Source organism: Balaenoptera musculus, chromosome 8 (assembly GCF_009873245.2).
Source record: "Balaenoptera musculus isolate JJ_BM4_2016_0621 chromosome 8, mBalMus1.pri.v3, whole genome shotgun sequence".
Taxonomy (NCBI): Eukaryota; Metazoa; Chordata; class Mammalia; order Artiodactyla; family Balaenopteridae; genus Balaenoptera; species Balaenoptera musculus.
This window is the reverse complement of record NC_045792.1, coordinates 106,647,993-106,668,146: the sequence shown is the minus strand read 5'-3', so window position 1 is coordinate 106,668,146 and position 20,154 is coordinate 106,647,993. Positions and strand designations below refer to the sequence as shown.

Genomic DNA, 20,154 nt, shown 5'->3' with positions numbered 1-20,154 from the left:
CTGAGGCCTCTCTCCTCGGCGTGTAGACGGCCGTCTTCTCCCTGTGTCCTCACGGGGTCGTCCCTCTGTGTGTGTCTGTGTCCTGACCTCCTCTTCCTATAAGGACACCAGTCCTATGGGATTAGGACCCACCGTAGTGACCGCATTTTACCTTATCCATCTCTTTAAAGGCCCCAGGTCTAAACGTAGTCACATTCTGAGGTGCCGGGGGTTAGGGCATCGGTATATGAATTTGCAGGGGGGAACATAATTCAGCCCATGACAAGTTTAATGAAAGAATAGTTTACAGAGGCGCGGTCAGGTGAGAGGAAATCAATAAGGGGTGAAGAGGCACCCAGATGCTGGCAACAGTGGGCAGCCGATACCCAGAGACAAGGGAGGGGGCTGGGCTGGAGGAAAGGGCTGCCTGGTGCGGGTGTGGCAGCCCCTGCAGCAGAGGGGCCCAGCCTGGCAGGAGTGGCCAGAAGAATAGATGTCCAGTGTCTCTCTCTTGTCCTCTGGTCCCGATGGCCAACCATGCCCAGAATCCAGGGGGTAGCAGGGACAAATGGACACAGTCCATAACGGCTGGCCCCTGTCCTCTTCTCTGGGCACAGAGCAGAGCAGGGCAGTGAGAGGGCGGGGCACACAGAGGCTCCGCAAAGCACAGCGTGTGAGTGCTTTGACCCCAACCACGTGGACAGCTTAATAAACCAAACAAAGCAGAAAAAACTGAAACAAACAAACCGGTCAGCTGTTCTGTCCCTGCCAGCCAGTAAGTTTGGAACACACCGTCTAAAATGCAAGTCACCCCACCTAGTAGATGGTCCCAGCTTCTCACTGGCTTATGGGGCTGACATTGGTTCTGGGACCAGAGATGCTGTTTGGGGCAGCTGGTCCTGGAGAGCGGGGGTGCCCAGAGCCGGTGCCCCAGAGCTGCCGCGTTCACGATAAGGATGCTTTTGCTAGTTGCCGAGGACCAAAGGATCCCCAAGCAGCCGTGAGTCTCTGTGTCAAAGGGGCCCACATGGCCCCTGAAGGGGGATCATGGGCCTACCCTTGGGGTCTGCTCAGCTCCCCACACCACCCCGCTTCATTCAGGGGCCTCACTTACACAGAAAGGCACCAGCCCCTCACTCCCTGCTTTTCAGGCAGTTAGAGCTTGTGGTTCTCAGTGGACCCCATGGGAGGCTGTCCTGGGGGACTCCTCAGAGAGGATGTGGTGGGTTTTGGTCATTTGGAGGAGGGGGCTGCCCAGCACCTAACCCCCCTTCCTATTGGGAGATCTTCTGTGTGTGATGTTGATGGATAAGAGCCCACTCCTGTGGAAGAGGGTGGGAAGTCCTCCAGGTCTGTCTCCTTAGCAACTGGGCCATGGACATGTCACCCAGGCTTGGCTGATCAGATGTGCCCATGAGAGGCTCGGCTTCTGGACCAGAAAGGGCAGGGTTAGGATTCTCCTGGAATAGCGTGGCACTGTCCCGTTGCTATGGCAGCCGTGTGCAGTGGCAGGGTGTCCTGCGGCAGCGCTGGGGGCAGGACACTTGCCCCGCCCACTCGTGGCCTCCCAGGCTGTCTTTACTCCTGCCTCTTACAGGGCCTTCCATCATGTTCTTTTCCAGATGGAGAACCAGACTCAGCTTCTGTTGCTTGCCGCCGGGAATCCTGGCCCACGGAAAGTGAAACTTGCACTCATGCCCAGAAGCAGCTGGTCTTGGACATCTTCCTTCTGAGCAACTGGTCTTATTTCGTGGACACTGACTTGTGTAATGGCTCTTGTTTCACTCTCAGGGTTGGTTGCTGGGAGGCTCAGGGGAGGTGCCCTGAGCAGGTGTTTAGGACCCTGTGCCACCCGCAGGTGGTCCCACATTCCTCGATACAGGCGTCAGGGCCAATAGCACTGGGGGGGGGTGGTTCCCATTTGCTAAGAGACTGCTGACTCACACCCAGCTGCGTTTTGCCAGTTTGGTGATCTCGGGCAAGGGCCTTCTTCCTTCTGGGCCTCAGTTTCCTTATCTGTGAAATGGGATCCATCACAGTGCCTGCCCCCAGCCTCGTTGTGGAGAACAAGTGAGCCAGAGCCGGGAAAACACCCCATATCTTGCTCACAGCCGCCATTCAGTAAATGCTGAATATTATTTTTAATCATCTCATTTCCAGAACCTTATTTTCCCTGTGCCTCACTTTCCTTGCAAACTTCCAAATTATTTTATTTCCTGAGGAATTTTAAAGATCTTGGTAAGCCACCTTAAAGTCCTTTAGCTGGGATCTAAAAAGCTTCTGCTCAAGTAGAACACGTGCTCTGATATCTTATACCACCTGAGAAGGATCACCCCCACCATCGCCAGACCGGGGGATTAAAAGTATTTCCATCTTAAAGATGCTCATCGTCACTAATTATTAGAGAAATGCAAATCAAAACTACAATGAGGTACCACCTCACACTGGTCAGAATGGCCATAATTAAAAGTCTACAAATAACGAATCCTGGAGAGGGTGTGGAGAAAAGGGAACCCTCCTACACTGTTGGTGGGAATGTAAATTGGTGCAGCCACTGTGGAAAACGGTATGGATGGTCCTTAAAAAACTAAAAATAGAGTTGCCGTATGCTCCAGCAATCCCACTTCTGGGCATATATCTGGAAAAAACTGTAATTCGAAAAGATACATGCACCCCAATGTTCACAGCAGCCCTATTTACAATAGCCAAGTCATGGAAACAACCTAAGTGTCCGTCAACAGATGAATGGATAAAGGAGATGTGGTACATATATACAATGGAATACTATTCAGCCATGAAAAAGAATGAAATGCCATTTGCAGCAACATGGATGGACCTAGAGATGATCATACTAAGTGAAGTAAGTCAGACAGAGAAAGACAAATATCATATGATATCACTTATATGTGGAATCTAAAAGACAAATGAACATATCTATGAAACAGAAACAGACTCACAGACATAGAGAACAGACTTGTGGTTGCCAAGCAGGAGAGGGGGAGAGGGATGGATTGGGAGTTTGGGGTTAGCAGAGGCAAACCATTATATACAGGATAGATAACCAACAAGGTACTACTGTAGAGCACAGGGAACTATATTCACTATCCTGTGATACACCATCATGGAAAAGAATCTGAAAAAGAATGTCTATATAGGTATAACTGAATCACTTTGTTGTACAGCAGAAATTAACACAACATTGTAAATCAACTCTACTTCCATCAGATAAATTTAAAAAAAATAGATACATAAAAAAAAGTATTTTTATTTTTAATAGAGTCTCTAAGCACCAATAGAAAATATTTAGAAAAGTGGATGACTTCAGGCGATAAATATTCATTGAGCACCTATATTGCTCTGGCACCAATCTAGATGCTGGGGGTAGAGGGCTTTGAAAAGTCTTTGCTGCTATGGACCCACATCCTTATGCAGGAGAAAGAGAATAAGCAAATGATGTTGTGCTGGAGAATGAGGGGGCTTTGAAGAAAAGTTAAGCAAAGGGAGGGGAGAGAGAATGAAAAGATGCCAGAGACAGGGGACAGGGAAAGGGTGTTTGCACAAGGCCTGAGTGAAGGGAGGTGGGGAGTTGTGCAGGCATTTGGGGAAGAACATTCTGGGCCCAGGGAACAGCCATGCAAAGGCCCTGTGGGCAGCTGGCTTTAGTCTCACAACTGGCCCGACTCTCTCAGGAATGCTGGCAAAGAGTAAGGACATGGAATCTTCCTGGATTTATGAACCACGTCTTCAGGCATAATCACAGGTAAATGTTGATACAGCGTACGTACACGGAAATATCTTACCACAATACAGTGTGAACTTGAGAGGAAAATCCAAAGGGTCTCAGATTGTTTTACAGCTCCAGGAAGATGACACATATGATGTTAATGACAGCATTTTACAGTTTCCAAAGTGGGGAGAAACACAATGTGTGTGTAAAACCTACCCGGGAAATGAGCTTCTTCAATTGCCTGTGAGGCTTGTCTCATAATTGATTCAGTGCCCGCTGCTTGTGCATTTGGAATAACACTCATATTTTGCCAGGACTGGAAAATATGTATCCAAATGTCTATGTACTCACTTAAAAAAAAAAAAAGTCTAGGCACCCACGCTCACTCTACTTTGGAGACTGAGATAAGCTAGCATTTCGAAACACAGCCTATTAGGCAAATACTCCGGCATTTCTCTGAATTCACCTTCACTTTTCTGTTAAATGGAGTCGTTTATCTGAAGAAGAGACCCTGGGGGACCCACTGACCTGTTTTGCAGATGAGTGGCCAAGGCTCAGAGTGAGGAGAGGACACCCAGGTCCACTTGCCAGCTGATGGCCTGCCAGCACCAGGACTAGGGATTCATCCTGAACCTGTGCCACAGACTCCCAGGTGCCTCCCAATATTTATTCTTTGCCTTTTTCTTAGTAAAAGAACTCCTAGTTTTTCAGCTGGCATGTGACTACCCAGAAAAACGATGACATGGCTAGGCTTCCCATGCAGCTTGGTATGGCCAGTGGGAATGAGTCAAAGTGTGTGAGCAACCTCCAGGGAGGGAGAGTACCCTTCTTTGCCATTTCTCTTTCCTGCACTGGAATGCAGATTTGATGGCTTGAGCTCAAGCAGCCATCTTGGGCCATGAGGAGGACGTCTTTGCTGAACTTGGCAGAGCAGCCTGAGAGATGAACCCTGGGTCTCTGATGAGTTCATGAAGCCCCCTACCAGCCCTAGAATCACGAAATGCCCACTTCTGGACTTCTCTTATATGAGAGAGAATTACTTTTTAAAGATAGCTTTTTTGTCCCTTGCTGTTGAACCAACAGAGACCTTCCCTGGGTCTCTTCTCCCTGCCATGTGGCTGTTTCTGCAGCTCTCTCATCATGATAGAGATAAAGAACAACCCCAGAGAGGGGGCGTGAACTGCCCGAGGTCACAGAGCTTCTCTTATATAAACATCCACTTCAGACCTGCACAGAATAATTGCTAAAACAAATAGGGCCTGCCTCCAGAGTGCTGGGCAAGACTGTGGCCTAGAGAGCATTTCCCAAAAGGATGTTCACATGACCACTAATCGATGAGGCTGGTGACATTTTGAAGGCCTTTGCCACTGCGGCTGCTGTCAGCCCAGCTCTGCCCCGCCCTCCTCAGGGACACGCTGCAGGGCCTGGTGGGTGACCCCTGTGGCTCTGAGAAAACACTTCCCTGGAGGCCCAGCCTCTGGGACAGTTGGGAGCATTGATCCACCAGGCCCCCATCAGGCTTCTGATGTGAAGCATCACCCCTCCCGGGTTCCACCCAGGAGCAAGAAGGTCCTTCAAGATCTCCTTCCCTCCCTCCCTCCCTCCCTCCCTTCCTATTTGTCTGCATTTCCTGTTGGCAAAGATTTTCTTTGAGACCCTAAGGATACTGCAGTGCACCCCCCCCCCCGTAATTGCCTCTGACTTTCGGCGACTCCTCCCTCCTCACAGGGACCCCCTCCTCTGATTGATGAGGAGTGACATAATTCATCCCAGCCACGTTCCTGCCACTGGGGTCTCACAGAGCTCCCCAGCCGCCTCTTTCTCCTTACCCTACGAGCCCACGGCGGCATTTCACGACTTCTCCACTTAGTGAAAAGAGAGACACAATTTCTCAGTAGAGTCAGATACTTAGGGCCTCACTCTGAAGAGGAAATAGAGGCAATAGCCAGACAGTGGTCCCTTCCCGGCTCCAATATCAGACAACAGGCGTCGGCAGGGAAAACGCTGCCATAGCCATCCTATCCTCCTTAGGAGTCCTCTGTGGTGGGACATGCCCAGTTTACAGAAGAGCAAGCTGAGAGCTGAGAGTTTGATTTGCCCCAGGTCACACCAGCTAGGCAGTCCCGGCACCGGGATCCAGCCCTGCCTCAGACCAGATCCCGTGGTCTCCCTACTGCCCTTCCCAGCCTCCACCCTGGGAGGAAGTCACCACACATGGCCTTGAAAGGTGAATCTTGGATCTTTGGTGACAGCTGGAGAAGGAGAATTTCTTGCTGCTAGCCATGCACCCCCATCCCTTGCCAGGGACCCTCCCCATGTCCCCTACACCCCTTGCTGTCCCTCGGCTGTCTAAGGTCCTGCAGTGGCGCCCATTTCCATTCAGTCAGCAGTCACTAAGAAAGGCTGGTACTAACCTTGTTTATACTAGGGTGTGACTGACTGGTATGTGTCTAACTGCTCCTCTTTGGAGATGCTGGCTTTATAATTGAGGGCTCTGAGCACCTAGGGCTTAGTGACAAAGGAATGGAGACGGAAGGATACAGCTGCCAGCAGCACGACAAGGGGTCTTCCCAGGGGACCCCTTCAAGTTACAACCCTGTGCTGCCAGCAGGAAGGTACTTAAGGCCAGGTCGCAAGTCCGTGGGCTGTGCAGTTAGCATAGGAGTATCACTCACTCCTGGAGAGAAATCCTGCCCAAGAAGTACTCCTGGGAGAGGTGGAGGCACCCCCAGGGAACCTGGAGAGCTATATGCTCATCCCCTCTAGATGTAGATGGCACAGATGTAGATCCCAGCCCTTCCCTGAAAGGACCCCAGTGGCAGCCCCTCGTTCCTGACTTCAGTTGCCCCCTCTCTTCCTGTATTTGCTCTGAGATTCAGCATTTCCCACAATTCCCGGAGTGGAAGCCCCGTCCTCCTCTGTGTGCATCAGGCTGGCCCCTCCCACCCTCCCTCCTCAGGAGGGCAGAGCGATGCCACTGCCTGGGGGTCACCGAGGAGGAGACGGGTCCCAGGACAACCTCAGTGCAGGGATGTCCAAGCTCTGGCGACACTTGGCAGGTATTTGAAGGCCCCTCTGAACATTCGATTGCTCAACTCACATTCTCCTTCCTCTGGCTTGACTCTCAGACACTTTGAGAACAAACCAAAAATAAAAATGAATCCTTTTCCAGCTGATTCGCTCATATTTTGCAAATCCTCACTCTGTCCCCTCCGCCCTTGGGACTTGTCTCCCAAAGGAGGCCAGAGGGTCATTCCTGGGCGGTGTTCTGGCTTTGGCCAAGGACGTCTCTGGGAGGGCAGCTGCCCTGTAGACTTGACCTCTGACCTCTGGGGGGAAGCACAGAATGGGGGCCACCGAGAACCACCTCCCACCCCCTCTGTCCTACAGGAGAGGACGCCCCGGCTCGGCTCCTGGAATTCCCTCTGGGGGCCAGGGGTGGTAAGTCCGCCGCCTCATTCATTCCTCCATTCATTCACTCATAGGTGGAGTGATGTCATTCATTCATTCACTAATCCAAGGACGGAGGGTGGGGCTGGTCAGACGGATCCAAGTATTGGACTTGGTGACCGAATCCTTATGAGGCAAGAGGAGGACTCTATCTTCAGAAATACCTTCCGCTCGCCCCAAAGCGAGGCGCCTGGTCCCTGACGCTGGGAAGGCCCCAGAGCTGCTGCCCCAGCAAGCAGGCCCCGTCCCTAAGGACCACAGGCAGGACGCCAACGGCCTGGGAGAGTGGGGTGAGCCGTCCTCGGTCCTTGCCCACCTGGCGGGGCCTTGCTAGGCAGACGGAACCCCTCAGAGCACAAGAGGCCTTGTCCCAAGACAAAGGGAGCTGCCCGGCCACTGTGTGGAGGAGGGCAGGGCTGGGACCAGGCCCCCATATCTGTCCCCTCTTCCTGCACATGGGGCAGCCTGGTGGCTACAAGAGGAGGCCCTGGAGAGGGTCACTCACAGCCCCGAGGCCACGAGCTGTGTGACCCACGGGCAAGTGACTTCACCTCTCTGGGCCCCAGCTTTACCCCCTCATGTAAAACGGGATCAAAACAGCACGTGGTGAGGACCAGGCCCTGTGCTTAGCGCCCTTGACATGTTTCAACTCAAGTGTTTCCCGCCCCAGGGTGCTGCAGGGTGGGCACTATTCTTAGCCTCAGTTAACTGATGAGAAAACAAAGGCATGGAGGGTCAGGCAACTTGCATCGGGGCCAACCCTGTGAGGCCCTGTGAAGCTCAGCTGCATCGCGGCCCGAGGGCTCAGCTAGTGCTCCGTACAGGCGGTGCGGGAGCTCTCAGAGGGGACGCTGGGCGACATCTGGGGACACTTTTGGGTTGTCACTACAGAGGAGGGCACTGCTGGCCTCTAGTGGGTGGAGGCCAGGGGGGGTGCTGCTAAACACCCTACAGGGCCCAGGGCGGCCCGCACAAGAGTGACTCAGCCCCAAATGTCAACGGTGCCCAGGCTGAGAAGCCCTGGGTTGTGATTACTGTTCTCAGGAAGGGGCTTCCCTCCTAGGAAGGGTCTTGCATGGACATACCCACTGTTGGACTGCCCACCCCGGAGGCGCCTCCCCGGCCAGGCTGGGCTGGACACCACGGAAAATTGTGCTCCCTGGGTCCTCCCTGGACCCGTCCAGGGTCCCAGAGGGCAGGTGGGATGTCCAGCCGGGGCTGGGCTGGGCTGGCAGCGAGCAGCGTGCCCCAGGCCGCCACCCCATGGATGCCCGCTCCTTACTCGCCAGCAGAGGGTTCAGCGCCATCTCCTCCATCTGAGTGTGCCCTGCACACTGGCCTCAGGTGGGCGCTGACTCCCAGCGGCTGGTCGGGACACCTCTGCACCGGTATCTCAGGCAAGGGGGTAGAGGCCGCTCTGGTGGGCCAGCAGAGGTTGCAAAATGAGTCAGCTGGCGAGAGGGCTCAGAGCACGTGGGTTAATCATTAACGCACAGCTCAGACACTTCCCCGGGATCCCAAAGGACCCTGGCCTGCATGGCATCTGCCAGCCTTGACCGTGGCCCTGGGTGACCCACCCCATCAGGGCCAGCCGAGTCTGATTATGTGCTGAAGGGGAGCTTCAGGGCCCAGGGACCCTGTCTCCCTTTATCCCTACATTTTCAGCTCTGAAAAGTCAGAGTCGTTGAAGGAGAGTGGTCCCATCTCACAGCTCACACTAACCCCCTGGCCAGTAACGGCCCCTTCAGATCACCCTGTGCGCTTCCCTAAGTCTGCTCTGTTCCCCATGCTGTGCCAGGCACTCAACGTACACTCCTTCTTTGAATATTCTCACCAGCCCTGCAAATGAAGGGTTGTGTGTCTCTGTTTCATGGGTGAGGGGGTGAGGTCCAGACAAGTGGCTGTCCAGCGACAGGTCTGGTTGAGAGCAAGGGAGAAAAAGAGTAAATCATTTCTTCCCTTGGGGCCTCTGTTTCCTCACGCCGTCCCTGCAGGACAGGGCAGGGCGTGGTGAGGGTTAAGTGGGGCAAAGCAGGAAAAATTCTGAGCACCGTCCCTGAGCACACAGTAAGCACTCAATAAATGTTGGCTGCCTCTCATGTCACCGGGCCGTGTCTCAGAGCCAAGGATCCTTGCCCAGTTTGCTCACTGGTGTTGTCAGCACGCGGCAGGTGTTGAAGGAAAACTTATGTCAGGTGACTTGGCCAAAGCCACAGGGCAAGCCACAGGTCTCAGTCCAGGAGGGTCTGACTTTCAGTGCTGCGCTCTTTAAAAAGGCTGCATTCGGTCCCTGAGATATTACTTGGGAAAGTGAATTACACTTCCTTTAGGCGGGCGGGTTTGCAAGCAGCGGTACCTGGGTGTGGCCGCGGAGCTCCCCCTCACGGGCCCCAGGCCAGCTGCCCCGTGTTTCAGCTCACCGTCGGTGCAGACCCCGCGCAGAGCCCAAGCCTGGTGACAGTCACTCTCCTGACTGGAGGAGGGGCGTGAGGGGGTGGAGAGGTGGCAGGCAGGTGGTGGAGGCGGGGAGGCGATGTGGGGAGACTTCTCCCTGGGGGAGGGAGAAACTGGGACCATAGGGGGACTCTTGGGGGCGTTAGGGCATGAAACCGAGGACTGATCGCTGTTGGTCTCCCCAGAAATCAACTCTGGGCTCGAGAATTTTATCCCAAAGCTCGCTTGGCCACTGCAAACCCCTCCTGCACGAGATTCAAGGGTGATACATCAGAGGCTGCCATTGGCGAGAGATACAATAATAAACTTCATTCATTCATTCATTCATTCATCATTCACTCACTCACTCATTCATTCACTCATTCATTCTCCCCTCCAGAAAACATTTCCTGAGCACCTGCTTTGTCCAGAAAGGCTGCTTTGGGGTAGAGCAGAGATGAAAGTAGCCTGCATTCCTGACAGCGAGCAGTGCACGGGGTCTCGTGGGGAGAAAGTCAGGTTCAAAATTTCCATTTTGAAAGTGAGGTTGATGCTCTCCTGTTGTCCTCGTTTTGCAGGAGCCGTGTGTCCATCCTGGGCTCTAAACGTGCTCCACGCAGACAGTACCGGGTTGCGTCGACGCTGCACAATCCCCCTGGGGTTCCATTATCTCAGCTGTAGGTTAGACTGGTCCACACACAGGGCGCAAATGCCAGCAAGTTGAAGCTTTGTTTAGCACTTAAAGCCTCCTAATGGGTTTAAAACATTTACACTTGTCTTATTATTAATACCAATTAGTAAGGCTCGGCCCTGCCAGTCATGCGTCTCGTTTTATAAATACTGTCGGGATGAGAAGGTCACCCACAGCTCTTTGCTGCGGCAATGGTCTTATTTGCAAAAGAAAGTTTGAAATAAATTCTCAGGGCAGAAAAAGGCACCTCACGAATGAATCTCTGAAGTTGGCTCTTTAAGAAGAGTCTCTGTTTTTGCTCAGGCCCTGGAATACAATTTTTAGAGGACCTTTAAATCATGCTTGTGGAAGTTCAAAGCCGGGTTCCACCACCCGGCTGCCTGGAGGCGAGACTGGGTCACCTCTGGGGTTTGTTAGTGTGTTTAAAAAGTGACAAATGGTTGTTTCTATAAGGAACTTATAACTGGCTTTGGACAGAGTTATTGGATGCTGGGGATGGAGAGAGCATGGACGGCATTTCTCCCTGTGCCCTTTGAGCCACCCGCTTCATGCCGCTGTAAACAGTGAAATGTAATATTGCCTTATTTGGTCACAGAGCCAAGTGATCACTTGCAGAGGCCTCTTTGCCTTTGACTGTGTGAGAAACAATTAGCTCCACATCCCAGCCTCGCCTGGGCTGCGGATGTGGGTGCCACCTCCGTCGACCTGCTGGGGCTTCAGGGCCCCCTTTGGATGGGACCCCCCAGGGTCTGGCGCTGATGGGCTTCTGGTGCAGCTTTTACAGGCGCTGCCCAGGGTGCTGCCCGAGACAGGGGAGCGTGCCCCCCAAATCCAAATCTGGGCCCCGCGGGCTTGCAGTAGGCTAGGTGTCTAGGTGCAGGAGACCAGGCGTCAGAAGAACCTCCCATTTCTTTGAAGTTCGTATGGATACACAGATTTGAAACAACAAAATTCATTGTCGCAGAGCAGGATTCAAGAAGGCCGGGTGTCCCTGGATTTCTGGGGTGTCCAGGGAGTGCACCAAACCCGGGCAGGGAAACTAAGAGCAAGATATCGGCTGTGGCTGGTGTCACTGGGGTGCCAGGCTCGGGCTCAGCACTGCCACGCGTCCTGGACACTGAAGCTGAGGTGGCCCTTTTGCTCACAGAGAAGGGGCTGGACCACCGGCTGCTCTGTTGGAGGGGCAGCTAGCTGGGGTCCCAGGCCTTGAACCAGGAGCCCAGCAAGAGCCATGCAGCGGATACTCCTGCCCCCAGGAGCAGCCTGGAGGAAGTCCCCTTGCAGAGCCAGCTGCCTCAGCCCCTGGTCCAGGGACAGGAGAGGCCCTCATGCTCCCTCCGTGAAAGCCTAGCCTCCATGGAAAACGCGGCTGTCCCCAGAGGTCATCTGCCCAGTCACCGCTCTCTACACCCAGGTGTTCCCTCCAAGGGGTGATTTGGGGTGGATCGGACAGTGTGAGTCACAAGGAAACGAAGAGGAAACACAAAGGGGCCGTGACCCACTGGGTGGCCCAGAGTGCGAAGGAAGCTCTGGTGCCTGAAGTGATGGGGTGGTGGAGCCGGGCCTGGCATCAGAGGGCCCTGGGCTCTGGCTCCAGACTTGCTGTGTCCTTCGGGTGGGGCTGCAGGCAAGTCAGTTCTCTCTGAGCCTCAGTTTCCCCATCTGTGAAATAGGCTTACTGGGACCTGCCTTAGAGGGCTGTTGCGAGAAATACATAGATGGATCTATGTAGAGATGCCAGTGGTACATGGTAGGTGCTGAAATGATGTTGGTGGGATTAAATAAATAATTGAATGAGAAAATGTCGCTCAAGTTTTCCAAAATGTTATTATTTCACCTACCAGTTATTATGATGGCACACGAGAATGCAACTTCCGGGAAGTATCCTAAAGAGAGGATGCCCTTCCCCTTTCCTCTCCCTCTCTTACTGGCTGGGATAGACCTGTGATGGCTGGAGTAAGAGCAGCCATTTTAGACTATGAAGTGGCTTGGGGAGTGGAGGCTTCACAAAGCAGAGCAGCAAAAGGTAAGAAGCCTGGATCTCTGAAACCAGGGAGCATGTTTCCTTAACCACATACCCCGGGATTTTTACATGGAGAATAAACAACAAATTTCCATTTTGCTTAAGACAGTGCATGAAAGTATTTTGTGAACTGTGAAGATCCCTGCAACAGTAAGGTAATGACCCTATCTCCAATATCCAGGGTGAAGGACAAGTTAGTTAACTTTCTGCTGCCTTTGTTTTTCACCTTTAAAATGGGTCCAATTTTTATTATCATTTTGATTATTGGCCTTCGTTTTGCCCTTACCCTGCCATAACTCCTTTGAGTTGACTGTCATCATTCAATGTCCTCACTCTATACTTCTGGGTGCCCAGCCCTCCCCACCCCCTGCCCTGCACTGTGCCCTTTCCACCCAGGCTGATCGTCTTCTGCGTGCAGAATGGGCCTCTTACAGAATCCTGGGACTCAGGGGATGTTAGACGGTGTTGATTGCAGCTCTCACCCAGTACAGGCTGGCCTTGCAGCGTCCCCCCAGCCTCTCTGCTTACATGCTTCCAGGGACGGGGTGCTCACCACCTCCCAGGCAGCCTGATCATTGCCGGCCACCTCTTCATGCCAAGAAGCATTTCCCAGAGCTGAGCACCAACTGTATGCCCTGGTGGGACTTCCCTACCTACCTGGGATCTGACTTCGCCTGGGACTGTCCTGGGTTTGGCGCTGCAAGTCTCACAATCTCAGGGAACCCCTCCACTCTGGGCAAACTGGGCAGGCTTTCCAAGTGTATTAATTTCCTAGGGCTGCTGTAACAAATTACAACAAACTGGGTGCATTAAAGCAACAGAAATTGGGGACTTCCCTGGTGAGCCAGTGGCTGGGACTCCGCACTCCCAATGCAGGGTGCACGGGTTTGATCCCTGGTCAGGGAACTAGATCCCACGTCAGGGAACTAGATCCCACATGCCGCAACTAAGAATTCGCGTGCTGCAACTAAGACCTGGCACAACCAAATAAATAAATAAAATATAAAAACAACAACAACAACAACAGAAATGGATTCTTTAACAGTCTGGAGGCCAGAAGTCTGAAGTCAAGGTGTCAGCAGGATTGGCTCTTTCTGGAGGCTCTGAGTGAGAAGCTCTTCCAGGCCTCTCTGCCAGTTTCTGGGGGCTGCCGGCAATCCTTGGTGCTCCTGGGCTTGTGGCTGCATCCATCTGGTCTCTCCTCCATCTTTGCGTTGCTTTCCTCTCTGTGTCTTCTCCCTTTCTGTCTCTTAAAAAGACCCTTGTCATTGGATTTAGGACCTAATCCATCCTGAATCCAGAATGAGCTCATCTTCTGACCCTTAACCTGATTCCAACTGCAAAAACCCAATTGCCAAATAAGGTCACATTCGCAGGTACTGAGGTTAGGACTTGGACGTATCTTGTGGGGGACACCATTCAACCCCTTACAGCAAGGAATGAAGTTGACTCTTGTACTGGAAGGTCAAACAGGCCTTCACTAGGTGAAGAGGTAATGACAAGAGGAATTCCAGCCAGCAGAAGTAGCATGTATAAAGGCCCTGTGGCCGGGAGGAGCTGACACATTAAGGAAATGTGTCTGAAAGAAGCCCGGTATGGCTGGAGTGGGAGGGAGAGGAAGCAGCACAGAGGCACTCAGGCAGGGCCGTGCAGGCCATGAGGAGGAGGCTGGCATTTTTTTTTGCAGGTGGGAAGGGAAGTCTCAGCGAATGATAAGCCTTGAATAGCCCTCCATGCGCTGCGACGGCTGCTTCAGTGCCCAAGCCTTGACGACTTTCCCAGGCTCCCGATCGCTGGGCCACAGTGGACGAGTCCAGGTAAGCAGGCAAAACTGCCTGGACCACCTGCTTCTTGCCCAGGCTTCTGCTGTCTCGGACAGGTGGGGCCTGTGCTCTGGAGATTCATCAGAGAGCAGCCCTGCTGCTGGGGCCCCGCATAGCCCAAGGGGGCTGTCCCTCGGGCAAGGTTTACCTCCCTGGGCACTAGTTTCCTCGTCTGTCAGACGAAGTGATGTAATGGTCCTTACTCCTAGGGACTCGGTCATGACAAAATGAGTGAAAAGCCACAGGACACGGCTGGGTGCAGGCCCGGGGCCAGGTGAAGAGTGGAAGAGGGCAGAGAGGCCTGGCGACAGCCGTCCGAGGGGTCCAGGCTGGCTGTGTGAGCTTAACATGGAACATCTACTCCCTTGGCCTCTCCATGTGTAAAAGCAGCAAGGTGGCCTGGGGGATGGCAAAGATGTGGACGACAGTTTTCCGTGAGCTTTCCAACGTACCCGGCGCTTTTAGGAACCTTGTTTTCTCATTCAGTGTTGAAGCCCACTTGCACCAGTTTGGCTGGTGAGGAAGCTGACACCTGAAGAGATGAAGCGATTTGGCAGAAGTCACCCTACAAGGTAAGAGGTGGGGCTGAGACCTAGAGCCAGGTCATCCGGGCCTGTCCCAGCGCTGAGATGTAGTGGGGAGTCAGAGCTGGGAAGGCCGAGGCCACCCGTCCCGGCCCTGCTGGGCTCCTTCCAGGGGGAGGTAAAGATGTTGGGTCTCCAGAAACATCTCTTTGGAAACTTTAAAAAATCCCTGTTATTAAAAGATTAAGTGGAGAGGCAGGCACGATGCAAACATCAGATCTGAGAGCAGTTCCTTCTCCAAAAACCCTTCCAATAACTAAGAATAGTGGGTTTCCTTCTGCCCATTAAACTTGAACCCCGCTTATCATCTTCCGACACGTTATGCAGTTAATTTGAATTGTCGGCAACAGGGCCCGGAGCTGCAGGGGTTTGGCGGGCATCCCACTGAGCGCTTTTGTTTGGGCCTCGAGATACGATCTCAGCTGTCTTATAAAGAGAGACCCAAGAAAAGGGGAAGAGCGGCGTTTTTTTCCCTTCTAAGATATGTTTCAAGTTCTGCCTTCTGGGCTGGGTTCCTGGAGAAATGCATAGGAGACCTTATTTGGGATTATTGAGTTCCTTGGATTTTATGGGCGTTAGACACTTGCTCTCAGCACTGTGTCTGAGCTTCAGTTTCTGTGGTGGGTGATGGTGGGAGGCTGGCACCACGTGGGGGGCTGCGTGTGATGGGGAGAAGCTGGCAGACCAGGCCACCGTCGGGGGCTGCTGTGTGGCTGGGCGAGCTCCTTGACCTCTCTGGGCCGTCTCCCCTCCTGCTGAGGTGAGACGTGTGTGCTGAGAACAGACAGCAGAGGTTTGTCGAGCACTCGCTGTGTGCCCAGAGCAGACCCAGACGCTGCAATATCCGTTTAGCCCTCACAGCAGCCCCATTGGATGGATGAGGAAAGTGAAGCTCAGAGACATCTAGTAACTCCCTCAAGGGCACACAGCCAACAAGTGGTCACACCAGAATTTGAATCTAGATCATTGTCTGCATGGGTTGTACTTCCGACCACCTCCCTTTCACCCTCCGCTGTCCAGCGGATGCTTACAAGTGCCAGGGACTTGCAATTTGGTAGGCTAGCTTTTCAAAAACCCCTTTCCGGACTATAAAATGATGCAGCCACTACAGAAAACAGTTTGCTTCCTCAGTAAGTTAAACACAGAATTACCACATGACCCAGCAATTCCACTTTTAGAGTATAAAGAAGTGGAAACGTGTTCAAACAAAAGATCTTACATTAATGTTCACAGTGGCCTTCCTTACAATAGCCAAAAGGTGGAAATAACGCAAATGTCCACCAACAGAGGAATGGATGAACAAACTGTGGTCCCTCCCTGCCGTGGAAGATTATTCATCCATAAAAAGGAATGGCATTCTGACATGTGCTACACCACGGATGAACGTTGAGGACATGACACGCAGTGAAAGAAGCTGATCACCAAACGCTGCACATTGTATCATTTCATTTCTACGACCTTCCAGTATAGTCAGAGCTATAGAGACAGAAGGCAGATGGGTGACTGCCAGGGCCTGGGAGGAGGGGGATGGGGGTGACTGCCATGGGTACAGGGTTTCCTTTTGGGGTGATGAAGACATTCCGGAGCGAGATGGTGACGATAGTTGAACAACGTCGTGAACTCATTAAATGCCACTGAACTATGCAAATTGAAATGCTGCATTTTATGTCACGTGGATTTTACCACAATTTGGAAAATCTCTTTTAGGTCTGAGGAAGCTGAGGCTCGGTCCCACGCTAGCAGCGGTTTTGCGGGGCAGTGGGGAAGGTTGGCGAGGAGGGCCCCGTGGTGGGCCGCGGACAGGGAGACTGGGATACAGACACGCACCTTCTCGGGGTTTGGCAGGAAACACTCCTGGCTGTGAGATGTAAACACCCGCTCTGTATCACCCAAGAAATCTACAGCAAAAGGTTTTCTTCGCAGATTGTCTGATGTGAGCGGTCTTCGTGGTGAGGGGTAAGACGCCGGGGTGTCGAGGTCAAGGTTGGCACGGAGGGAAGGCAGGTGAAGTCTCCAGGAGCTGCTTGGGGGCCTCATGCGTTCTGGATCTGCGTCTAGTGAGAGCATCCGTTAACAGCCTGCAGGGAATGGCCGCGTGCCTCCACGGGCACAGGTCATTCATGGTCCCTCCACATCCTCCCATGCCCACAGCGGGCGGAGACCGCGTCCGGGGTTTCTGGGATGTGTGGCTTCTGCTTCCTGGGACCCCGGGGGCCACCCTCCCCACTCCAGTCATGAGGCCCAGGTGGAGCTTCCTCCCCTCTCCAGCTTTGGGGTGACTGGCGCCCCAGGGGGACCTTGAGCCCCGGCAGTCTTGGGCTACAGTGACAGGTCCGGGGATGGCCCCGTGGCCCGAGCTGGCCCAGTGGCTGGGAGCCTGGGTGAGACACAGCCTGGAGATGCAGGTGTATCTTTGCCACCCCTTGGGGACAGTGCAGGGGATGGCCGAGCTGAAGGAGGCAGCTGTGTATGGGGGTTAGTGGACACCTTGACCTCCCCAGCAACGTGACCTGCTCGTTCTCGTCTCTAAGATTTCGTTAGGTTTCTGTCACTTGCAGCCGGAAGCACAGAGGACCGCAGGAGCTGTGGACATTCTAGCTTCCTCAAGGGCTGGGGTGAGAGCTGCTTGAGTTAGCAGCAGCTGACTGGCCAGGAGACCGCCAGACACAGGAAGGAAGGGGGCTCGGGGCCTGCCCGCTAAGAGAAAGCAGAGCAAGTAGGGGGCCCTGAGAGGGGAGCACGGGGTCGCTCTTCTCCTCACTGTGGCCATGGGGTCCACACCTCCTCGGAGGGCCAACCTTCCGCGCCGTCCAGTTGAAAGGAAAGAGTCCTGCCTGGGCTCAGCCAGATGTGGGTGTGGCTCCAGCTGTGTGACCTTGGGCCTCCTTGAGGCCTCAGTGGCCTCACCTGCAAGTCAGGGGCCGTGATGTGCAACACCAGGCACGTGGTCCTGAGTGCCACCTGGGTCCTGGGCAGCCTGGCTCAGATTCTGGCTCCATCACTTACTGGCCGCTTAAGCCCCACCTGCCTCAGTTTCCCTGTCTATAAACTGGGGTAATAAGGGTACCTCCTCCCTAGGGCGACTGTGCAGCAGATGAGTTTGTGAGTGTAAGTGCTCAAAATGGTGGCCATCAGCTGTCACTGGTCCCTGGCAGGGCTGTGGTGAGGACAAAGTCTGGCAAGGACACAGAGGTGTCTTCCAATGGGGTCCCCTTCTGCACCCCCCCTCCCAAGCCATTCCAGGAGTCAGAGGTGGCTGAGGCTGGCCTCCCTCTAGAATAGACCCATTTGTCACCTAGTGACAGCCGTGCCTGAAGCCCTTGCCTGGTCCTTAGCGGAGACGCCAGCATGCAGGAATGCCCGGACCCTCAGTCTCTTCTCCGGGAGCTCATGCATTACGGCTGAAAAGATAAACAAATGCCGCAAGCCTCGCTCCCCGATGATACGGACGTCTACAAACACAAGGGGCCCCCAGCACATGCTTCTCCTTAAAAATGGGGTGTGAAGGAGGCCCAGCAGGGGGTCTTGCAGCTCCCTCATCTGTCCTGCTGGGAGCGGGCACTGGCCGGACCTGGCCTGACCCAGCCTGGGTGAGTGTGGGGCTCCTGCAGACCCTCAATCAGATTGTCGCTCTGCCCTGTGCCTCCCCCTCGACCCCCTTCCTAGCCCCTCTCCTGACTCTCCGCCTCTCCCTCCCCTCTCCTCCCACCCTCAGTTACACCAAAGCTCCCTGCAGATACAGCCCCTCATCTTTGGCTTATGGAGGGAGCACAGAAAACTCAGGGAAGCTGAAAACTCTCCTTCTGGTGGTCTTTGGGGATTTGGATCAAGGCAGATTTGAATTAAAATAAGACCTGGCTAGGTCGAGAAATCTTGATGTTAAAAAGGAAAAAAAAAAACAACAAAAAAACAGAAGATGTTAAATTAAATCTGTGCCCCTAATTTTACCCCATTGGGAAGGAACTGTACTCATTAACCAAGGAATGTATCATTTATAGGATTTTTGACCTAGATAGAATCCAGAGACCTCCTATTTCGAGCACTGAGCACAGGCCAAGGGTTCCAAGAGACAGTGGGAAGAGGGCCTGATGGCAGAGCCAGCTTCGGGGCGTGGGACCCCACCGTCACCCAGAGCCCCGAGCTCAGAGGGCCCCAGCTGGGTTTAATGCTTTGCTGTCTCTATCTTCAAATTCGTATTCTTTTACTGAATTTGGGTTTTTAGGTGGAGTCTGATGCAGTGTGTGCTCTGGCACAGGTGCCAGGCGCCAGATGCAGGCTCACCCTCTCCTGCAAGCTGTGAGGCATCACGACGGGGAGTCCAGTGAAATCCCAGGGAGCACAGGGTCACCACGTTCCGAGAAGGTGGGACCCTCACAGCCCCGGGAGGGCAACTTCCATTCAGTCACGGGAAGGCGGTGCTGGTGGTCCAAGAACCACACACAGCCAAGGCGCCCATCACCCCCTTCTCACCCCAGTCACCTCTCTGTATCAAAGCTCTTGCTCCAATACTCACAATGCAGGAGGAAGGGGAGAGACGGGGAATGAAACAGTGGAGACAGTGTGTGCAGTGTCTCCACTGCTCTGGTGAGAACAAAAATGCACACGTGTGTATGAGCTACAAAATGCAAGCTGAGTAATTTCCGTGATTCCACGCACACGTTAACATGCTCTTTTTCCCTCCCAGTATATATTTTTATTGAAGGACAGTTGATTTACAATATTTTAGGGGTACAGCAAAGTGATTCAGTTTTATATATATATATATATATATATATATATATATATATATATATATGTATCTCTTTTTAAGATTCTTTTCCATTATAAGTTATTACAAGATATTGACTATAGTTCCCTGTGCTATACAGTCAGTAGTTCTCGGTTGTTCCAATATATACATATTTAAAAATTTTTAATTTTATTTTGGAGTATAGTTGATTTACAATGTTGTGTTAGTTTCAGGTGTACAGCAAAGTGATTCAGTTATGCATATACATACATCTATTCTTTTTTAAATTCTTTTCCCATTTAGGTTGTTACAGAATATCGAGTAGAGTTCCCTGTGCTCTACAGGAGGACCTTGTTTAACACGCTCTTATATTTGAATTCAAAGCTGGCACCGCACAAGATCAAGATGAACAATAAAATTCACGCTCATAATTTAAAATTCTAACTCTTTTCTACTTTACAACAACATTAAACAGCAAATAAAAAACATGACAAGCCGAGAAAGACATTGCAGAGGAAAGACAAAGGCTTTGTGGTTTGGCACCTCCGTGGGCATTTTTCCCCTGCTTTTTGGACCAGGACCCCACAGACCACACAGCCGCCCTGCTGGCTTCATTTCCGTTTCTCCAGTAGCTCTGCAGTGAACGCGTGAAATCACTCCTGCCACGATGCTGAGACCACTTTGCTGCTGGGTGCCCCTTGTGCAGGCAGGAACT

The 20,154-nt window shown here is 52.9% G+C and overlaps 1 long non-coding RNA gene across 1 annotated transcript; it reads left to right on the top strand.

Moving 5' to 3' along the window:
* The first annotated feature begins 807 nt into the window (after positions 1-807).
* On the top strand, positions 808-1,975 carry LOC118899856. The gene is made up of 3 exons (XR_005021000.1): positions 808-979; positions 1,602-1,745; positions 1,944-1,975. It is a non-coding gene; the product is annotated as an uncharacterized LOC118899856 (long non-coding RNA).
* Positions 1,976-20,154: the final 18,179 nt, after the last annotated feature.